The following is a 24,294-nucleotide window of genomic DNA, read 5'->3' as shown; positions in this document are numbered from 1 at the left end:
TCACTGTACAGCTGTACTTAGAAGTCAGGAGGTGTGAGTTGGTGCTAGGGCACATCACAGAATCCAAGAAATGTCACAGCAAAGAAGGAGGCCTTTGCACGTCAGGTAGTCCCACTCCCCTAACACACAAAATGGTGGAGGAACTCAGCAGGTCATGCAGCATCTATGGAGAAGAATAAACAGCCTACGTTTCAGGCTGAGGCTCTTCATCAGTTCCTGCCTATATTGCTTCATGGATAGTGCCTTGCTTCATTCAAAATCTACAGCCCTGAATATTGATTCATCCCCTTCAGGAAGAGAAGGACTTTAGGCAATATTGTTCCCCAGAGCGTTGCAGAGTGAGGAAAAATTTGCTAGAGGTATACAAAATTATGCGGGGTAGAGTCAGGGTAAATACAAAGCAGGCTTTTTCCACAGAGGTTGGCTGAGAATAGATTTAATGGCCGTGGGTTAAGGGTGAAAGGTGAAATGTTTAAGGGGGAACATGTGGGGGAATATGTGAGTGTGGAATGTGCTGCCAGTGGAAATGGATGTGGGTTCCATTTCAACATTTAACAGAAGTTTGGATAAGCACACGGATGGGAGGGATTTTTTTTAGAATTATGAGAACGCTCAGTCCTCTTTTATTGCCATTTAGAAATGCATACATGCATTAAGAAATGATACAATGTTTCTCCGGAGTGATATCACAGAAAACAAGACAGACCAAAGACTAACACTGACAAAACTACATAATTTATACCATATAGTTACAGCAGTGCAAAGCAATACCATAATTTGATGAAGAACAGTCCATAGGCACAGTAAAAAAAATGTCTCAAAGTCCTGAGTCGATCCACTCCTGAGTCTCCGATAGCGGTGGCAAAAGGGAGAAACTCCCTGCCATAAACCTCCAGGCACCGTCAACTTGCCGATGCCTTGGAAGCAGCCAACACTGAGTCCATCCGTCCGAAAACTCCAAGCTTCTGAGCAGCCTCTCCAATACAGCCTCCCGAGCGCCATCCTCTGCCGAGCGCCTTCGACCTCTCCCCAGCTGCTGAAACACGCAAAGCCGAGGATTTCAAGGCCTTCAGCTCCAGAGATTCCAGTTACCACACAGTAGCAGCGGTAGCAAAGCAGAAATTTCAGAATGTTTTCCAGATGTTCCGCTATGCACTCACATCTGTCTCTATCAAATCAGGATTCTGCACGATCCCCTACTTGACAGATAACAGATATTCATCACCGGAGAGGCCACGCGCGCTGTCATCGTGCCGCCATCTCCTTCCATATTTATAGGCTAGATATGGAGGCCTGTGGTCCTGGTTCAGGTCAATTAGCCTAGGCACTTAGAATAGTTCAGCACAGACTAGATAGATGAAAGGGCTGGTTTCTGTGCTGTAGTGCTTGAAGCACCTTCAATTACTCCAAAAGACTGAGGTTTGGTAAAATACTGAAAGGCTTTTATTCGCTGTACAATACGACCTCCACAGTGAGTGTCTGCCCCCGGACTGAGGGGGAGGGGCAAGGCGAACACCTTTATACAGGACTCTGTGGGAGGAGCCACAAGGGCAGTCAGAGGAGCCACGGGGCAGTCAGCAGAGGTGTGTGTCCAGACAGGTAACCGAGTTACAACATATATACATGGTTTACCACAGTGCTCTATGAGTCTATGACTAAAAACAAGACGTGTGTGCTATGAGTTGTCACTGCACCACACCTTCCACAATAATCATCCTTTCAGAGTGAATTGACAGCAGCTCTCTCGCAAAGTGATCTGCAGGGTATTGTAATATTATGTAGCTGTCACTATATTTTTTACAAGTACTTTATTTATGTCTCCCTGCTCTGCTTAGTTTCCCTAGACCACACACCACCTCACAATTGTCACATGCCATTAGGCTGGGCTTGCTGTCCGTCAGAAGAGGAAGCAGGGCTGCCTGTAGGCAGCAAGACCTGGACAGGACCCAGGGGTGGGCTGAGAAGTGGGAAGTAACGTTCATGTGATACCAGACAAAGCCCATCTAACAGCTGATCCTGGGTATGTTCTGGCTGGCAGCTAGTGATGGAGTGAAGTTACAGATTGGAAAGACAATCTCAGGAATAGATATAAAGAATTATCATCAATTGCAGTAAAAACTGGACTGGGGCCAGATTAGGGGATTATACCTCTTTACTCAGAGACTGGTTAGAACGGGGCACTACAGAGTCATAGAGCACCACAGTACAGAAACAGGACCTTCAGCCCATCTAGTCCATGCTGAGTACCAACGACCTGCACTTGGACCAGAGCCTTCCATTCCACTCCCATCCATGTACTTATCCAAATTTCGCTTCAATGTTGCAATTGAACCTGCAGCTACCACTTCCACTGGCAGTTTGTTCTACACTCATACCATCCTCTGAGTGAAGATATCCCCATTATTATCCAGAGATACTTCACCTTTAACCTACGACCTCTAGCTCTTGTCTCATCCAACCTCAGTGGAATAAAAACCTGCTTGCTTTTACACTCTCTGTACCCCTCATAATTTGATATGCCTTTACGAAATCTCCCCTCATTCTCTTACGCTCCAGGGAAATTGTACACTGTCATAGAGAGTAGCAGAGATTAATAGCTTTGATAAGTTTAACCGTAAACTAGATAAAGGTACAAAGAAGATTGGATTACAAGGCTGTCTCTTTAGAACACAGATGACGAGGAATTTTCTTTAGCCAGAGGGTGGTGAATTCATTGCCTGTGGAGGCCAAGGCATTGGGTTTATTTAAAGCAGAGCTTGGTAGGTCCTTGATTAGTAAAGTCAACAAAGATTGTGGGGAGAAAGTTTCAAAGGTTTATTTTGTTATCAAAGTATACAACTCTGAAATTCTTCAATTCTACGGGTAGCCATGAAACCAAGAAAGAAAAGAAAGGCAGCAGGATCGTCAACTACCCCCCCGCCAATCCCACCTCCCCACAAGAAAAATGAACAAAAATGGAACGGGCGCATCAACCTCAAAATTCCTCCACCCACACAAAAACCGAGCAGAATGGAAAACCGAGAAAAATGAGCAAAAACTGAGAAGGCAGGAGAATGGGGTCGAGAGGGATAATGAATAAGCCATAATGAAATGGCCAAATTCTGCTCCTATGTCTCATGGTCTTATGGCCTTATGGGTCACCTTGAGAGCAGTTAGCTGTGCATTTCTTCCATGGATGATACCTAGTGTGCTGAGTTTCTCCATTGCCTTTTCTGTTGCAATGTTTCAGTTTGGATAGGTTTATGGATAGCAAAGGTTTGGAACAGGGGATCCCACCCTGGGTATACAGTCCGTTTCTTAATGGTTGGTCATGGCATTAAAAAAAGGTTGGAAACCTCTGGGTTTAGAGGGATTTTTAAAAGTGGATATAGCAAGGAATAGGCCCTTCAAGCCATGCGTCTAGGATTTAATCTTAGCCTAGTCATGGGACGCGTTGTTGGCGTGTGGCCAAGTGGCTAAGGCGTCGGTCAGGTGATCTGATGGACCGCTAGTTCGAGCCTCAGCTGAGACAGCGTGTTGTATCCTTGAGCAAGGCACTTAACCACACATTGCTCTGCGATGACACTGGTGCCAAGCTGTATCAGCCCTAGTGCCCTTCCCTTGGACAACATCGGTGGCGTGGAGAGGGGAGACTTGCAGCATGGGCGACTGCCGGTGTTCCATACAACCTTGCCCAGGCCTGCGCCCTGGAAACCTTCCAAGGTGCAAATCCATGATCTCATGAGACTAGCGGACGCCTAAGAATCACAGGACAGTTTACAGTGCCCAATTAACCTACCAAATGGTACGTCTTTGGACTGTGGGAGGAAACTGGAGCACCTGGAGGAGACCCACATGTTCACAAGGAGAACGTAGGAACTCCTTACAGGCAGTAGGTGGGAATTGAACCTGGGTCACTGGTACTGTAAAGCGCTGTGCTAACCAATACGCTACCGTGTTGTCCCGTTTGATATGAGTCAAATGCCAACAAATAGGATTAGTTTAGATAGACGTTTTGGTCAGCATAGCCAAGTTGGGCTGAAGGGCCTGTTTCCATGCTGTATAACTTTGCTGTTTAACTTCAGGAAAGAATGGTGGAAATAGGTTTGGCAGAACACCCTCTCAAAAAGCTTCTTGCCTTGTTTTGACCATTCCCTTGCTTAGTTTTCTTTATTACCTTTTGCTGCTGCGTGTCATGTGGGCAGCTCCTGAGAAAAGCCCACAAGCAAGTCATCGAGACTGACGCACTCAACAGCAAACACAGTTAACACACCAGCTATGTTCTAACCCTTGGCGTATATGAGTCAGTGAACTATTGTCTGCGCATTATTAATTGTCCATTAAACTGGACCAAATACAGACAGTTGCAGCACAAGACAGATGCCTCTCACTGTTTCTCATTATGAAAGGTTATTCTACTGAACAGTTTTAATACTATGGCTGCAGAATTGGCTGTGATCCCATTCAGAACCAGCCAACTCCACTCACCTCCTTTCTGATACCAGCCTCTAGCTGGAGGGTATAATTATACAACAATAAAGTTTAATTGCTGATGGCTTAATGATGCACTGAGAGAAAAATCAAAGCCACCCCAAGGAGTCAGGTCAATCAAACTCCAAACATTTCTATATCGTGGATGGCACGATGCTGCAGCTCGTAGAGCTGTCTCTTCTCAGCTCCAGTGACCAGGGTTTGAGGCCGGCCTCAGGTCTTGCCAGTGAGGAGCCTGTATGCCCTCTTTGTTACTCTGGTTAATTCTTGGGGCTCTAGTTTCCTCCCAACTTCCAGAGACATGTGGGTTGATAGGTTAATTGACCGCTGTTGATTGTGTGGGCAAGTCGATGGGAGAGTGTTGTGAATAAAGCCCATGAGATTAAAGTAGGGCTAATGTTTGGTCGCAGCACAAATGTGCTGGGCTGAAGAGCCTGTCTCCATGGGGATTCACTCCGCGCTTGATGTTATTCTATATTTTAAACATGTCTGGAGAGGCAATGCAAAGGGCAGTGAAACACGTTTTAAACAGGGAAGATATGAGCAGGATTCATTTCATTCAATAATTCAAAATGTTTTTAACACTGCTTGTCAAGACTGTGTGATGCAGAACTATCTGGTTTCTTCAGGGAGTCCCTGCTGTCCTCCAATACCAGTTCAGACTTCAGCAAACATACAATTCAAGATTTAAGATTATTTAATGTCATTTCCAGTACACAAGTGCAAAGGAGAATGAAATAATTGTTACTCCAGATCCAACGAAGTACAAAACAAAACCACAATAGGGTAATGACTATAAAAAGTAGTGGATACGGCCCAGTCCCTCACGGGTAAAGCCCTCCCCAACATTGAGCACATCTACATGAAGCGTTGTCACAGGAAAGCGGCATCCATCATCAGGGATCCCCACCAGCAAGGTCATGCTCTCTTCTTGTTGCTGCCATCAGAAAGAAGGTACAGGAGCTTCAGCGCTCAAACTACCAGGTTCAGGAACAGTTATTACCCCTCAACCATCAGGCTCTTAATCCAAAGGGGATAACTTCACTCGATTTCACTTGCCCTATCACTGAAATGTTCCCACAATCTTTGGACTGTCTTTCAAGGAATCTTCATCTCATGTTCTCAATAGTTATTGCTTGTTTATTTATTATTACTATTTTTTTTTTGTCCTTGCTCAGTTTGTTGCACACCGGTTGAATGCCCAAGATGATGAGGGCTTTCATTGATTCTATTATTGATCTATTGAGTATGCCCACAAGACAATGAATCTCAGGGTTGTGTATGGTGACAGCCCAGGACAGTGTACCTAAGAGAATTGATACAGTTTTAAAGGCAAAGCGTGGTCATACCAAATATTAATTTGATTTAGTTCTTTACAATACACTGTTCTTTATAGTAATTTATTTGATATTTCAGAACTTTTCATTTAATTATTTTTGAAAGCATCTTCACTTTATAGTATATTTTTACATGTGCCTAAGACTTTTGCAGAATACTGTATTTAGACCGATGAATAGGAGTTTATTCTCCAAGGACTGTCGGACGATAGTGTTGAATGCCGAACTGAAATCCAGAAATAGCATTCTGACATAAGTGACCTTGTTTTCTAAGTGTTTCAGGGCCAGATGCCTGACAGTTGCTATGGCATCTGTGGTTCTTTCGTTAAGCATATTGGTGAGTGTCCAGTGTGGCAGCAATGGTGTTTCTGATATGTAAGGTTGCCAGCCATTCAAGACATTTCATGACAATTGGCATCAGTGCCACCAGGCGATAACCGTTCAGTACTGAAGAGGTAGATTTCTTTGGTACGGGGATGATTGGTAGCTGATTTGAAGCACGGGGGGACAGCGGTCTGGGTGAATAAAGTGTTGAAGATGTTCGTGAAGAGGTCAGTCAGCTGGTATGCACACACCCTGCGTACTCAGCGTGAGATGCTATCTGGCCCGGCAGCCTTACAGGGGTTGACTCTCTGCAGAGTCCTGTCATGTCTGCTGCTGTTACAGGTGTAAGTGTTTTTTTTTATGTCACTACGTAGTCTAATTAAAACGGCTTCTTCGGTATGTTAACTGCTGAGATAGTCCTTCCCGCTAGTAGTTAGTTTTGGATTATCTATTGACAAGAGGACGAATGAACCAATTGGGATAGTTGTTATGCTTTTGGTGTGTCTGAAGATATTGTATGTGCCGGGTTTTGGGGCAGAAGGCGGGAGAGAGAGACAGAGGATGGACCAGGTGCTGTGAGTCCGCTAACGGGGTCGGACGCTGAGGGGGGTGTTCAGCAAGGAGAGGAGACGGAGACGGGCTCGTGTGGAGCGTCTGGTTGACCATCGTTGTTGGTCCCAGGCGGCCGATCGAGGTGGTCCGAGGGGTCGCAGGGTGAAGAAGAAGGGTCCTGAGCTCCAACTGTTTGTGCACGAAGAGATTGAACTTTGATAAGTGTGGCACCTTTGATTTTCCTTTTATATTTTATTCTCTATTAATTATATAGTTCCAGTAATATCTATAAACTGTAAATCATTTAATCGTATCTGGTGTATTGTCTGTTATTTGGGCGGGGTGGGGTACATCACACAGCATCCACACAAACTAATTACCCAGTTTGCCGGGGCCGAGGGCTGTTTCCCTAGACGACAGCAAGCCGAGCGACCCTGAGGCTGGCCAGGGGGACTGCACAGGCAAAAGCTGCTCAGCTGTAAGGGAATAAAGGGAAAAATTAACATCGGACATAGAACATAGAATAGCCCAGCTCAGTACCAGCCCAAAGGCCCACTACGTTGTGCCGACACTTTCAAATATTCCAAGAACAATCTAACCCTTCTCTCCCATATAGTCCTCCATTTTTCTTTCTTCCATGTGCCTAAGAGTCTCTTAAATGCCCCTTATATTTCTAAACTGCCTCTGGGTGAAACAGAGAGCAACAGGAGATGAGTGATGAGCATGAGAAAGGGAAGCAGGAGATAACCACCTGGTTTCTCACACCTCCTCTACCATTCCGGAAGATCAAGGATACCCACGAGTGATGTGTGGGCTGCAATCCAAATGAGGTGATTTGGATGAGTTTTCATGTATTCTAAGTAACACCTGAAAATGCGTGCAAAAGAGGCAAAGCAAGCTCAAGTTCAGTTCTCATGATACATGAATACAGTTGAACAAAACAGTGTTCCTCTGGGGCCAAGGTGCAAAACGTACATAGCACAAGGCACACAGAGCCCATTCAAAATAGCAGGCAGCCATATGGTCATGCCAAAATAAAAATATATAGTTATTGGGGCAGCTTGGTAGTGTAGTGGTTAGCACAATGCTTTACAGTACAGGTAACCCAGGTTCAATTCTCTGTACTATCTGTAAGGAGTTTGTACGTTCTCCCTGTGACCACGTGGGTTTGCTCCGGGTGCTCCAGTTTCCTCCCCCAGTCCAAAGACATATTGGTTGGTAGGTTAATTAGTCAATGTACTTTGTCCTGTGATTAGGTTCAGATTAAATTGGGGGATTGTTGGGTGGCATGGCTCAAAGGGCCACATTGTATCTCAACAAATAAATATTATTTTTAAATGTGTACACAAATATTTATATAGTCCAAGTTCCTGAGTGGCATATCCTGCAAATTGATGGTGCCGTTTCCGGCATTCTGCAGACAAACACACACGTGCACGTAATCCAGCTTGTCATTCGACTGATCGGTGGGTGGAAATTGGTAAATCAGTTTATTATTATTACATGCAGTGGCCTACAGTGAGAAAACATGCCTTACATACTGTCTATACAGATCACTTCATTACAGCAGTGTGCATTGAGGCAGCCCAAGGGAAAACAATAGCAGGATACAGAATAAAGAGTTAGGGTTGCAAAGAAAGTGCAGTGCAGGTGTGTAATAAGGTACATAGCAAATGCAGGTAGATTGGGAGGTCAAGAGTCCATCTTATCATACCAGGGGACTGTTTGATAGTCTTAAAACATGGGGACAGAAAATGTGCTTGAGCCTGGTGATATGTGCTTTCAGGCTTTTATACTTTTTGTTTGATGTAAGTGGGAATCAGAATCAGGTTTAATATATATAAAGTGCCTATAGAAAGTATTCTGGGCCCCGTGACTGTGCTTTTTCTTTCCATAAATGCTGCCAAGCCTGCTTGAGTTCCTCTTCTCCCAAGTCACAGCAAGTCACTGCAAGATCAGAGTCAAATAAGGCTGCTTTATTGCTCCAGTACTTTTCTCAATCTTTTTCACCATAGTGTTTTACATTACCGATGGGACCTCATTGAAACCTACCCTACCCAAATATTGGTTGAAGCGGGCATGGAGGGGATGCTTCTAGAACTGGGATATTTTAGAACCAGAGAACACAATCTCAGATAAAAAGATACCCTTTAGAATGGAGATGAGGAGCAATTCCTTTAGCCAGAATGTAATGAATCTGTGGAATTCATTGCCATAGACAGGTGCGGAGGTAAAGTCATAGGTTGATAGGTTTCTGATTTATAAGGGTGCCAGAGGTTACAAGGGCAATAGTGCTGAGATGGAAAAATGAATCAATTATGATTGAATGGCACAGGAGACTCAGTGGGCAGAATAGCCTAATTGTTCATCTGTAACTGATGGAGTCAACCTGTCTTATGAAATGACCTCTGAAGAATTGTGAATGGAATGAAACATTGTATAGTTAGTTCTGTTATGTAGATGCTTTTACCTCATTTTATATAATCTATCATTTAGACTTAGTCAGTGCATGTTCCCAACTATAGATAAGAGGACTTGCCGAAATAAAATAAGTTTAAGATTAAAGACCTCAGTTGCCTTAATCCAGGGAACAAGCTAATTCTAGCAGAATGCCAGAGAGGGGTGAGGGGCAAATTTAAGAATCGCTGATCTGTGACAGAAGATTTAGTAGCAGATTGTCAATGCTACTAGCATGGCCTCAGGTCCACAAAAGTAGACAGTGATAAATTATATCAAGTGAAATGTGAAAACATTGATTTTGTCTTTGCAATAAAATACTTATACCTAAATCCTGAAAGTATTAGATGGAAAGAGGAATGTCCACTGAATAACAGTTTTATTCTATGCTCTTCTCACATCTCCTCTTAGCTTAGCTATGCACACCAATTTTCCTTGAGAAGAAGATGACATTGACTGCAAGAAATTGGCTGTTTTTTGTAATATTGCTGGCAAAGAGGGCTCATAGGGCTGTAGACTCAGCCAGCTCCACCACGGACATAATCCTCCCTATCATCAAGAATACCCTCAAGAGACTGTGCCTCTAGAAGGTGGCATCCATCATTAAGGACCCTCTGCTCTCTGCTTGTTGCTATCATCTGGGAGGAAATCCAGGAACCTGAAGATCCACTCAACGACTCCGAATCAGCTTCTTCTCCTCTGCCATCAGATTTCTGAACAGTCAGTGAAGCCGTGAACATTACCTTATTATTCCTTTTATTTGGCACGTGCTTTCTTTTTGTTACCAGCATAGCAGTTAGTGCAACGGCTGTACACCACCACTGATCACTGATTGGGGTTCGATCCCCACCGCTGTCTGTTGGGAGTTTGTATGTTCACCATTTGGGTTTCCTCCAGTTGCTCTGGTTTCCTCCCATGTTCCAGAGAAATATGGGCTTGGGGTGTGGGCATTGTGGGCATGTTATATTGGCACCAGACACATGGTGGCATTTGCTGGCTGTCCCCCTGCATATAGCAAGCAATAGTGCATTTCAATGTATAGTTCAATGTACATATGACAAAAAATAAAGTTAGTCTTGCTCTTTATTTATTTAATTGTGTAATTTGAGCCAAATATTACATCTTTGTACCGTACTGACCGGAAACGGATTTATCAGAATCAAGTTTATTTTCACTGATATAGGTAATGAAATTTGTTGTTTTGTAGCAGCGATACAGAACGAGACATTAAAATTATCAGAAGTTACAAAAATAAGTAAATAATACAAAAGATGAATAATTAAGGAGTGTTCATACATTCATGAATGTCCACAGGTTCTTGGGCTATCAAAAATCTGATTTTGCCACAAAACAAACAATTTCACTTCATGCATCAGTGATAATATTGTAAATCTGTTTCTGAATCTGAAGTCCGGAAGCAGGATCCAGTGAATCAATGTGTACCCACCCACTCAATTCTCACAAGCTGTCCGTCTCCCAAACAGAGCTACTTGGCATGAGGTTACTGAACTCACCTCTAATACTGACACTCTGACATGCTGAGAATCAGAGGTTAATGGTATCCCACCTTTGCACGGGCAACCATTTGAAGGCATGTGACATAAGGGGAGGTTGGACAAACCTGGGTTGTGTATTCAGGAGCGACGGAGGCTGAGAGGAGACTTGATAGAATTTCATAAGATTATGAGATATTCAGATAGAAGAGACAAATGACATCTCTTTTCTCAGGGTTGAAATATCTAATACTAGATTACACGAATTTAAGGTGAGAAGGGGTTAGTTCAAAAGAGATATGTGGGTTTTTTTTACCTGAAAGAGGTGAGTGCCTGGAATGCACAGCAGGTGTGATAGCTTGTTTAAGAGGCACTTCTATAGACACCTGAATGTGCAGAGAATGGAGGCAGAAAGGATTAGTTTAGTTAAGTGTTTAAATAGTTTGCTAAAAGGCCTGATCCTACACTGTTCTTTGATCTATTATCAAGGATGACAAAAGAAACATGCTTTCGAATGGAGAATTTATATATACACTGCTGTGGAAATAACTTGTATATTTAAACTGCAGCAAATAGTTAAACAGTTAAAGAACATTTATTCATAACATCACCAGCAGGTTCAGGAACTTATTACCCCTCAACCATCAGGCCCTTGACCAAAGGGGATAATTTCACTCAACGTTGCTTGCCCCACATTGAAGTGTTCCCACAACCTATGGACTCACATTCAAGAACTCTTCATCTCATGGTCTTGATATTTATTGCTTATTTATTTATTATTATTTCTTTCTATTTATATTTGGGCATTTTGTTGTCTTCTGCACTCTGATTGAAAGCCCTAGTTGGGCAGTCTTCCACCTTGCTCTTCTACCCCTACCCGGAGTAGCCTGCCTGCTACCTCATAGCCTTTCTCAATCTGCCAGTCACCCAGACCCCTGTCTCACGAACCTTCACACCCCTCCTACTCTTTAGGGGGGCATGGAAGTTAGTGCATCACATTACGGTGCCAGCGATCACTGACCGGGGTTTGGTTCCTCGCACCGTCTGTAAGGAGTTTATATGTTCTCCACATGGCCTCATGCATTTCCTCCAGGCACTCCAGTTTCCTCCCACATTCCAAAGATGTGCTGGATGGGTGCATTTTTGCCAGAAACTTGCGGGCTACCCCCCCCCCCCCCCCGCAGCACAATCCTCACTGATTTGATTTGATACAAATGACACATTTCACTGTATGTTTCGATATGCAGTGACAAGTAAAGCTAATAACGCAAGTCTCTTTATATACCCGCTCTATCCATGCTCAGCGTTCTGCCGTGAAATGCCAGCAGCTCCTTTCCACCCAGAGATGCTGCTCGACCTGCTGATTTCCTCCAGCAGATTGATTTTGGAACTTCGGTCTAATATTTCATCAAGATGGTGGAAATCTTGATTAAATAGAAATGGTCTAGTGTTCCTCCTTCATCAAGTTAGCACCGGTGAGACACATTATTCTTCTCTTACAGCTGGCCTTTTCCAAAGTGATTAAAACAGAGAAATCATTGTAAAATTATGTATACTGTAGGAGTCTCCTACTCTCTCTGCTGTGTCTGATGAGACCAGGGCTGGGTGCAAAGTTGAGGAAGCATAGCAAGCACTGGGCCCGTGGGTCTGCTTGGACCCCAAGTTAGGAAATCCATAGGCAGTACAGACACTGGACATATCCAATCAACTTAATGGACCGAGACCATTTATCAGGACTCAGGCCTGAAACACAGACACTTTATTCCTTTCCACAGATGCTGCCTGACTTGCTGAGTTCTTCCCACATTTTGGATTTCCAGCACCTGCAGAATTATTTGTGTTTGTAAATTTATAGATGTTTTGTGAAGAATCCCATTACATCCCATGAACTTCACTACTTTTTAAAAATGTTTATTCTTGCACTATTTATTTAAATATTATAATATATATATTGTAATTCACAGTTTTCTTTTCTATTATTATGTATTGCAATGTAATGCTGCCACAGTCAACAAATTGCATGACGTATGCCAATGATGTTAAACCCGAAACTGATTCTGTTCTAAAATTATGTGAAATTTCTGTCAAAGAACTAGGTCTCAAGGGATGTCATAAAGGAATATTCTTTCTTTATACTGGATGACACAGTTGCTCAGTTGGTTGAATGGCTGCCTCATGGCACCAAAAGTTCTGGTTCATTTCCAACCTCCTGTGCTGTCTGTGCAGAGTGTGTACCAGTTACCACATGCGTTTCCTCCCACATTGCAAAGGTGTGTTAATTGCCGACTGTAAGTTGCCCCTCAGGTATGTGTGTATGGGGTTGAATCTGAGGAGAGTTGCTGGGAATATGTGGAGAATAAAAAAAAATGGAGGATAAATGCACAGTTAATGCATGGCTGAAGATCCGATAGGCTGAAGGGCAAACTTCTGTGTTACGTCTCTCCATAACTCCATAAAGACAGCGAGACAGAGAGCCAGAGTGATAAACTCTATTTAATTTAGGGATACAGCATGTTCTAGCCCAACAAGCCTGCACTGACCAATTAATCTACTAACCGGTACATCTTTGGAATGTGGGAGAAAACCAGAGCACCCGGGAAACTCATGCGGTCATACGGAGAATATACAAAATCCTTGCAGACAGTGGCAGGGATTGAACCGGAGTCACTGGAGTTATAAACATTTGTGAGCTGAAGACACTCCTGCCAATGATGGAGCAATGAATACTGGGAGAAACAGGATATTAAAGTCCTGTTCAATCCACTCCAAAGGCCAGCAACTAACTGCAGGAAGTTTATGGGAGAGGGAGCCTTGTGTTCAATTGAATCCACATCAATTCTTTGCTAGCATCCTTTAGTCTGTGCGACTAATAGATGTTACTTCTCAGAAGTAGATAGTGTGCAGTGTCTGGTCTGACTGGATTAATGGGAGGTTTGTGTGATTTACTGCAGTACTTGTGTGGGTATGTGTAATCACTGAATGATTCAGGAGCTAGCTGTTGGTTATGCCTTATTTTCCTTCAAGTACTTAGACCTCGTTCTTTTCATGCATTTTGATGCTGGAGAGAATGATGTCCTGATCCCTAAGATATAGGAGCAGAGTTAGGCCATTCGGCCCATTGAGTCTGCTCTGCTATTCCACAATGACTGATTTGTTATCCCTCTCAACCCCCCATCTTCTGCCTTCTCCCCATAAACTTTATCTCCCTCACTAATCAAGCTCCGCTTCATATATACCCATTGACTTGGCCTCCACAGTCACCTGTGACAAACAATTCCACAGATTAACCACTGCCTGGCAAAATAAATTCCATAAGGCCAGAGGAGCCTAAGATATAGCAGCAGAATTAGGCCATTTGGCCCATCATGTTTCCTCTGTCATTTCTTCATGGCTAATCCATTTTCCCTATCAACCCCAGTCTTCTACTTCCTTCCTCTATCTCTTCATGCTCTGACTAATCAAGACTCTATCAATGTCTGCTTTAAACATACCCAATGACTTGGCCTCCATAGTTGCCTGTAGCAATGAATTCCACAGGTTCACCACTCTCTGAGTAAAAAGAATTCCTGCTCCTCTCCATTTTAAAAGGACATTCTTATTTTCTCCATGCCTGCTCTATCTAGGCCTTTCAATATTTGATAGCTTTCATTGAGATTCTCCCCTCGTTGAGATCCAGAGCCGTAAAACAATCCTCATACATCAACCCTTTCGTTCCCGGGGTCATTAACCCTTTTGTTCCTGGGAACCTCTAGAAGGTTCTGGGTCTTTGTGTGGATCAGGATGAATTCCATATGATTAAGATGTCCTTGATAATGCATCCACCTGGCCATCTGCTCAGATAGTCAAAGCAGATTAATCATCTCTGTATGAAAAAGCTGTCACGTTTGATCATTTTGCCTTTGAAGAACCTCTGCGATCATGACTCAGCCCAGTCATTTGATGGTGAGTCTGCAGTGTGAGCACCGCAAACAGGAGCTTTCCTGTTGGTGTGCATAAATTGTCCATGTTTCATCTTGGTTGTGACTTTAGATTGGGGCAGCACAGTAGCATTGCAGTTAGCGCATCACGTTACAGCACCAATGATGACCAATTGGGGTTCAATTTCCGCTGCAGGCTATAAAGAGTTTGTACGTTCTCCCCATAAGTGCTTTCTCCCATATTCCAAAGAAGTAAGGCTAGTGAGTTGCGGTATGCTATGTTGGCACCAGAAATATGGCAAAGCTTTCAGGCTGCCCAGTACAATCCTTGCGGATTTGATTTGATGCAAATTTGGGTCCTGACGAAGGATCTCGGCCTGAAACGTCGACTGCACCTCTTCCTACAGATGCTGCCTGGCCTGCTGCGTTCACCAGCAACTTTGATGTGTGTTGCTTGAATTTCCAGCATCTGCAGAATTCCTGTTGTTTGGATTTGATTTGATGCAACTAACTGTATGTATCCACTTTTTGATACACATGACAAATAAAACTAAGATTAATAACACTTTAAGGACTCTCTATCTCATTATCTCATGTTCTCGTTATTTATTGCTATTTATTTATATTTGCACTTGAGCAGTTTGTTGTCTTCTGCACTCTGGTTGACCTTTCACTGATCCTGTTATAGTTACTATTCTGTAGATTTGCTGAGTATGCCCACAGAAAAATGAATCTCAGGGTTGAATATAGTAACATATATGTACTGTACTTTGATATTTGAACTTTGAAAACTAATCTTTAATCTTTGGAACCAGAGAGGCATTGAGAGTGATATAGCAGAAATGATTCTGATAATTCAAAGCTTCCAAAGTGTCCAAGGAACCTACCTTGAAACCTTATACTCCAAGAAAGGTAACTATCTAAGAGCTAGATAGGTAACTTCCTACCTTTCTAGGAAACTATGGAGAATCCATGTGTTGAAAAGGAATCTTTGAATGTCTGTGTACGGGGTCTTTCTTTTGTTACATTTAAAATGGCGATTTTGTTATGTTAATCTGGGGAATGCGGCTTTGTTGTGTTTTAACGCTGCAGAGAGTTTGCGCTAACAGTTTATTTTACTTTAAAATGATGATCACAAGGTTCTATTAGCCAATGGGTGGTTATGTATCGTTTTGTTTTCGGATGCCATGCTGTATGATATGACTGTGGACTGGGTTTTGGCGGGGAGTCGGAGGAGAGACGAGGAGGACGGCGGGCGTGCGAAGAGGCTCCGGTCGATCACTCAGGGTGGTCTCGAGCCGTGAGTCGATGGAATTCGGGTGGTCGTCTGACGTCGAATTGAGCTCCAATGGTAGCGCGCGAAGAACTTGGACTTTGATAAGTGTTGGCGCCTTTTTTTCTCCATTACTTTCCTCTCTGTATCAAATGCATATTAATGTCATAGAATTAGTAATATCTATAAAGTGTATGTGTTAAAATTTACTGGGCAGGATTTCCCCTAGACATACACGAGCCAATATAACGGAACGTTACATCTGAAATACAGAAATCCAGTTACCAGGAAACCAATCTCTGTAAAAGATGAAATAGAAAAACAGAACATCTCAGCTGTTATCTCTCATATTGTGAGACAGATGGTTCATAACAGTAGCAAATCTTAAAATTGTAACTTTACTTGTCATAGAGAATGCAATATTGAGAGTTCTTCATTAGGTTAGCTGGACACAAAGTCGTCAATCTTAGATTTAGATTTAGGAGCTTATCACATAGCAATAGGTCTATTTGACCCATCGAGAAGGGTCAGAGCCGTCTCTATTTCCTGAGGAGACTGAGGTCCTTTAACATCTGCTGGATGATGCTGAGGATGTTCTACGAGTCTGTGGTGGCCAGTGCGATCATGTTTGCTGTTGTGTGCTGGGGCAGCAGGCTGAGGGTAGCAGACACCAACAGAATCAACAAACTCATTCGTAAGGCCAGTGATGTTGTGGGGATGGAACTGGACTCTCTGACAGTGGTGTCTGAAACGAGGATGCTGTCCAAGTTGCATGCCATCTTGGACAATGTCTCCCATCCACTACATAATGTACTAGTTGGGCACAGGAGTACATTCAGCCAGAGACTCATTCCACCGAGATGCAACACAGAGCGTCATAGGAAGTCATTCCTGCCTGTGGCCATCAAACTTTACAACTCCTCCCTTGGAGGGTCAGACACCCTGGACCAATAGGCTGGTCCTGGACTTATTTCATAATTTACTGGCATAATTTACATATTACTATTTAATTACAGTATTTATGGTTTTATTACTACTTAATTATTTATGGTGCAAGTGTAACGAAAACCAATTTCCCCTGGGATTAATAAAGTATGACTATGACTATGACTATGACTATGAGCCCATGCCACCCATTTACACTCATGTGACCAAATAACCTACTAACGTCTTTGGAATGTGGAATGAATCTGGAGCATCCAGAGGAAACCCAAACAGTCATGGAGAGAAGGTGCAAAACTCCTTACAGACAGTGGCAGAGATTGATGTGGAAACTCTGTTGTTGTGTTAATTTAAACCAAGATGTTTCAATTTCTAGTCTTTGAAGAGAAAATGAGATACAGTGCAGGGAAATGAGATGAGGTGGGAGATCAGTCATTAACCTGATGAACAGCAGAGCAGCTCAAAGGGACAAATGACCCTTTCCATCTTCAATTTCTGATGTTCTTATGTAGCAAATCCACCACTTGACCAAAGATCTCTGAGAAGAAGGAGCAATACAAGTGATACCCAGAGTAAAGGGATATTTCACCCTCTAAGGAAGCCTCTAAACACCTTAAAATTAATGTGTATTTTATGTTGTTTCTCATAAACTACTCCAGGTATGATCATTGATATCTTATTTCAGGACTCAACTAAGATTTATATTATTATTATTTATTTTTATAGAGGACCTTGTCTCATATAATGTCGAACAATACCTGAAAATCTTCTTTAGGTTATGTTTTGCCAATGTCATATTTTAAGGCTAAGTCTGTTCACGTTCACTCAGTGTCCACTTTGTTAAGCACACCTGTACACCCACACATTAATGCAAATATTTAATCAGTCAATCATGTGGCAACAACTCTTATGTATAAAAACATGCAGACATGGTCAAGAGGCTCACTTACAGGTCAGACCGAATATCAGAATAGAGAAGAAATTGAATCTAAGTGACTTTGACTATGGAATGATTGTTGGTGCCAGATGGGGTGGTTTGAGTATCTCAGAAACTGCCGATGTCCTGGGATTTTCACACATAACAGTCTTTATATTTACAGAGAATGGTGCGAGAAACAAAAAAACATCCAGTGAGCAGTAGTTCTGTGGGTGAAAGTACCTTGTTAACAAGAGAGGTCAGAGGAGAATGGCCAGACTGGTTCAAGCTAACAGGAAGGTGACAGTAACTCAAAAAAACCACATGTTACAACAGTGGTGTGCAGAAAAGCATCTCTAAATGCACAATATGTCGAGCCTTGAAGTGGATGGGCTGCAGAAACAGAAGACCACAAACATATATTCAGAGATCACTTTATTATGCACAGGTGGTACCTAATAAAGTGGCCACTAAGTATATATGCTATATTAGACTTGGCTATCATTGTTCAACCAAAATTTTGTTGTTGAGTAATATCCATCATTATATCATTGTTACTCTTGAAGATTCAACAATAGATCCTTCCCAACTACCATCAGGTTTTTGAATTGACTTGAAAAGCCCCAAATTAAACTTACATTTATTTCCTTCCTCTAGCATTAATATTTTTGTTTGGTGTAAGTTATGAAAATTTATGTTCTTTTAAGTTTACTTAATTTATATTTTTTATGTTTGTAATGTTCCATGCCGTTGCTGTTAAAAGCTAATTTTCATGCCATTTGTACCCTGGGTATGTATGCCCATGACTATAAATTGGAACTTGAACTTGTTTCCGTAAACTTATTTCGATAAATTACCTCAAAGTTTTGATGAGATAAGCTCCATCGAACAACTATTGCAAAAATTCACGGGCTGTAGGTATTTTTATCACCGTGTCACCTTGAATGTCATTTTTTAGCTTGAGGATTTGTGTGATTTATTTAAACTTTATGTCTATATAATTCATAAATTTTCAGTTTTCAATTTCCAACTCAGAAGGTCATGGGTTCAGCAAGAGACGTGGACGCGGACGACTCAGAGCAGTTCTCAGGGACTCTGATCCTGTTAGGGATTAAAGGTGGGCAGTGTAGTCTGTTTGATGCTAAACTGTCTGCTTGAAAGGTTGTAAGTGATCCAAACAGGAACTGAGAGTTCTGGTGGTGTTCCGAATATCAAAAGGTTTGGGTAACACATTCCAATAAGACAGTTCCGAGGAGAGAAGAATATTTGAAATGGGTCTTTGTTTGCACAGTATTGCTCAGTGTATGGGATTTAGGACACACAGCCCAGAGGCTCTTTATTTTCAGCAACAAACCTTGGCAAAGCAGTGAGGATGGGGTAAGTGGAACGTCGTGCTGGAAGTGTGGGCTTGCTGCCATATGGATGATACATCCGTAACACTCCAACACAAATAAGACTTAGGAGCAGCATTAAGCTATTCGGCCCATCAAGTCTAGTCTGCCGTACCATCATGGCTGATTTATTATCCCTCTCAACCCTATTCTCCTGCCTTCTCCCCATAACCTTTGAGACCCTTACTAATCAAGAATCTATCAACCACCACTTTAAATATAAACAATGACTTGGCCTCCACAGATTCACCACCCTCTGGCTAAAGATATTCCTCCTGATCTCGCTTCCAAACAGACATCCCTTGTATTCTAAGGTTTGCCCGCTGGCCCTAAACTCCCCCACTCTAGGAAACATTCTCTTCACTTCAATATTTCAATATTGGATAGGTTTCACTGAGGACCCCTGTCATTCTTCTAAACTCCAGTAAATACAGGCCCAGAGCCATCAAATTCTCCTCATATATTAGTCCTTTCATTCCTGGGATCATTCTCGCGAATCTCCTCTGGACCCTCTCCATTGCCAGTATATCCTGTCTTAGATAAGGGATCCAAAAAGTAAATACTTACATTGCACTGTTTTTTTTATGAAATGAAAACATTATATACTGGAAAATCGCAGCAAGTCACAGGAGCCTGTGAACAATGGAGTCTGGAGCAGTACCCAACCTGGGCAATGTCCATCATAGTGACAGGAACATCAAATTCCCAGACTTATGTTAAATGCTCCCTCTTTGTCCCTATTTTCCTTTTCTGTTTTCTGTGTCTTCCTCATCCACCTGGACCCCATCATCCTATCTATTCCCCCTTTCATCTCTGCCCATCACCCACACGCTCTTGCTACTGGTTCCCCTCCTCCTCTTATTTGGTCTATCACACTGTCCTTTTGGTTTCCATCATCTCCACCCTTTTGTCACTTCCACCAATTACCACCTACCTTCTGGCATTGTTCCCACTCTACCCTTCTCCACTTGTCTATTCCACCCCCCCACCGCCCCAGGCTAATTGTCACCTACTAGCTCTTGCTCCATCCCTTCCCTCCACCATTTTGGCTGTCTTCCCTCAGTTTATCACTTCAAGTGTTGGGTCACAACCTGAAACATTGATTGCCCATTCCTTTCCACATACGTTGGCAGCCCCATTGGTTTTCTCCAGTGCTTTGTGTATTGTTTGATCAATGAACAACTATGGAAAAAGTAACTGTTACTGTTTCAGATCAGAGACCACTGGACCCTTTGCCTGCTGCCCCGTTCTTCATTTTCTTTCTATTTGTATATTCTAACCTGCTGAGTATGTTTATACTTTGTAATATTGGCAACACCCTTCTGCCAAAAGATCTTAATAGCACTCTCACAGCTACAGTACTTCATCCTATCACAGGCATTCCCTTTGCTTCACCCACTGCTCTGCTCTCCTACATCCCGAATACCAGCCTTCCCTCCATGGACTCTGCCTACACTTCTCACTGCCTCAGTAAAGCACCCAGAATGTCTAAAGACCTCAGCCACCCTGGGTATTCTCTGTTCTTCCTGCATCAGGCAGAAAACATAAAAGCCTGAAAGCATCTATCACATAGGATAGTTTCTATCTAGCAGTTATAAGATAATTGAATGATTCCATTGTACACGGGCAGCTTCTATTCTGCTGTTATATGACTTTTAAATAGACACTTAATACAATAAGATGGACTCTTGATCTATTAATCTACCTCTTCATGGCCTTGACTGTCTACATCATGTGTTGTGACTATAACATTTTATTCTGCATTCTATTATCATTTTCCCTTATATTACCTCAATGCACTGGTATAACGAAATGATCTGTGTGGACGGCTGACAAAACAAAGTTTTCCACTGTAGCTCAGTCCAAGTGACAATAAAGAGATATATTTGCCAGGACTAGCTTGACACACAAAATGCTAGGGGAGCTCAGCAGGTCAGCCAAATGATAAAGTTCCTCCAGCACTGTGTATGTGTTGCTCAAGATTTCCAGCAACTGCAGAATCTCTTGTATGTACCTTGACCAACTTGTTGTCAAATGTTTCTCTCTCCATTGATGCTGCCTGCCCTGCTGATTTTTTATAGCACTTAGTTTTTATCTCATATCCCTGTCATCTGCAGTGTATTATAATGAAATTTGCCAAATGCTTCTTGTAGGAGAAAGAACTGTGATTGCTTTTAATTAATAGTAGGAATGTGGATTTAGCATGTGTGGTAACAGGAAACCTCAGACAAAAATAGAACATAGAACATAGAATATAGAATAGTACAGGACAGTACAGGCCCTTTGGCCCACATTGTTGTGCCGACCCTCAAACCCTGCCTCCCATATAACCGAGATGTAGCATTCAGCAGTGACGACACCCAAGTTCCAGGAACTTCACTAATTATGTTGTAGTGTGCATTCATTGTTATAATAGATAATTGGATTTGCTGCCAGACCTCCAGATAATCACTTTACTCTGTAATCAGGATCTAGCCTGTTACCTAATCAAGTCTTCCTGTAACTACCATTCTCTCATCAAAATGCAGTTTTACTGGTATTCTTGTCAATGGAGAATGTAAAAACTGCAGCGAATTTATGCTTGAGTAGATCATCTTTGACTGGTCTCTTGGTGCACACCTGTTTTTAATATATTGCTTGTTATTCGACACCATCTCTGTGTGATCTGTCAGTTTGCCCTTATACCCAACACTATTGATGTGCAACGCCCCTGTAACTGACTGAACCAGCCAAATGTTAACTTGTACTCACAACATGATCACTCCTAACTGGCAGCTCTCCACACCAGTTCAGCTTCATTTTCTTCCGCCGTTCCTGGAGTTTGTTCTTCATTTCCAAATAATTATGCCTGTAGGGTAATGGTTTTACAACGTTTTTATAGCTTGGGGCATCGGAGTTCAGAGTTCAATTCCAGCACCTTCTGCAAAGGCTTTGTACGTTCCCTGTGAACCATTTGGGTTTCGTCCGGGTAATCCCATTTCCTTCCACAGTCCAAAGATGTATGGCTTAGAATGTTCAAGCAACACACATCATTCACCAGCAACTTTGATGTGTGTTGCTTGAATTTCCAGCAACTGCAGAATTCCTCATGTTATGGCTTAGAATGTTAATTGTTCATTGTAACTTGTCGTGGGCTGGTGTTAAATAGGTGAGTTGCTGGGCGGTGCGGTTCATTTGAGCCAAAAGGTCTGTTCTGTGTTGTATTTCTAAATAAACAAAATCAAAATTCCAGTGTGGGTTAATAGTGATAAATGTTTTCAGTCAGGTAGAGGTCTAGAACACTGCCCCAGTCATCATTTGCTTCAATGACTAGCATAGACCAAGGATGTGCTGGGGGCAGCCCACAAGTGTCTCCACACTTCCCCACCAAAATAGCATGCCCACAGTTTACTAACCCCAATCTGTACGTCTTCAAAATGTAGGAGAAAACTGGAGCATCTGGACGAGGCCCACACTTTAACAAACAGAAGGTACAAACTTCTTACAGACACCGACAGGAATTGAACTCCAATTGCTAATGGTGGGTACTGTGAAGCGTTACACTAGCCCCTATGGTAAAGTACCACTTGCAGGATAGAAGATGCTTCCAGCACACTTGCAGTCGATCTCTCAATGCTATTAGTTGGAATCTCAGCAGACAGATGCGCCAAATAAAAATTGCAAGTTTAAGGGAAATTAAAGAGTCTGAATCAAACTCAACTTCAAGTTTATTGTCATATGCACAAGTACATGTATTATGCAAAACCCACTTGCAGCAGCTTCACAAACATTCACCAAAGAAAACATAAATTAAAGAAAAATTGTACAAAAATATACAAGATGACAGGGTGGAGATAGGTCTCTACCAAAAGAGGTGTACAGTGCTTCTTCCCTCCCCTATAGCCTGTATTTTACCCTTGGACAAGGAATAGCACCTGTATAGCACCACCACCCCCCCACCCACCATTCAGGGTCACATGGGAACAGTTGGTAGATGGTTGTTTGAGCATCACAATCCTGGTTATGTGACCACTGATGCCACATAGACAATCTCTGAAGAGTGTTGATAATGGTTGTGGTCAACCACCTTGTTAAGACACTGCCCAGAAGAAGGCAATGGCAAACCACTTCTGTAGAAAAATTTGCCGAGAACAATCATGGTCATGGAAAGATCATGATCGTCCACGTCATACAACACAGGATCTAATGACTGAATGAACAATTCAAGAAAGAACACAGTTAAAACAAAAGAAATGTCCATCTTAGTGCGAAGTATTCACAGTGTTGCTGCACTGAAATAGTTATTATTGTTGTGTAGGTTGGTTGAAGAGCCAAATGATAGAAGGGTTCTTGAACTTGGCATGGGACTTCAAGCTTCTGTACCCTCTGCCTAAGGGTAGCTATGCGAAGATGGCATGGCCCGGATGGAACAATGCACCATCTTTTTGAATTTCCAAAGTTGGTCATAGAGTCAGAGAGCGAAACAGGTCTTCAGCCCAGTTCTTCCATGGTGATCATGATGCTCATCTAAGCTCGTCCTTTTAGTTGCTGATTGACCTATATCTAAACCAGGGATTCCCAACCTAGTTTATGCCATGGACCCCGACCATTAACGAATAGGTCCATGGAACACAGGTTGGGAGCTCCTGCTTTAAAGCCTCCCTATCTATTTAAAGCCTTTTAAATGTTGTTATTGTACTTGCTTTGATCATTTCTTCTGACAGCTCATTCTACAGACACTGTGTGTGAAAAAGTTACCCCTCAACTTATCCCTTTTTAATACAGTCCGGAGGGGGGTTCCAAGATTTGGACCCAAATATTTATTAGACTATAAGGTATAGTCTAATAAATATTTGGGTCCAAATCTTGGAACCCCCTCCGGACTGTATTAAAAAGGGATAAGTTGAGGGGTAACTATAAGGTATAGAAGCAGAATTAGGCCATTTGGCCCATCGAGTCTGCTCTGCCATTTAATCATGGCTGATGCATTTCCCGGTCAGCCCTAATCTCTTACCTTCTCCCCATATCCCTTCATGCCCTGACTAATTAAATATCTATCTTGGTGGTTTGCTCCAGTGCTTCCTGTAGATGGTACACACTGTTCCTACTGTAGGGTGAGTGAATGGTTATGGAGGGAATACCTGTGAAGTGGGATGTCGTATTCTTTATGGTGTCAACCTTCACTCATCCAAACAAGTGGAGTGTTCAATCACACTTCTGACATGAGTATTGTAGATCATGGA

This window comes from Mobula birostris, chromosome 6, assembly GCF_030028105.1.
Source record: "Mobula birostris isolate sMobBir1 chromosome 6, sMobBir1.hap1, whole genome shotgun sequence".
Classification (NCBI taxonomy): Eukaryota; Metazoa; Chordata; class Chondrichthyes; order Myliobatiformes; family Myliobatidae; genus Mobula; species Mobula birostris.
Note: the sequence above shows the minus strand (reverse complement) of the source record.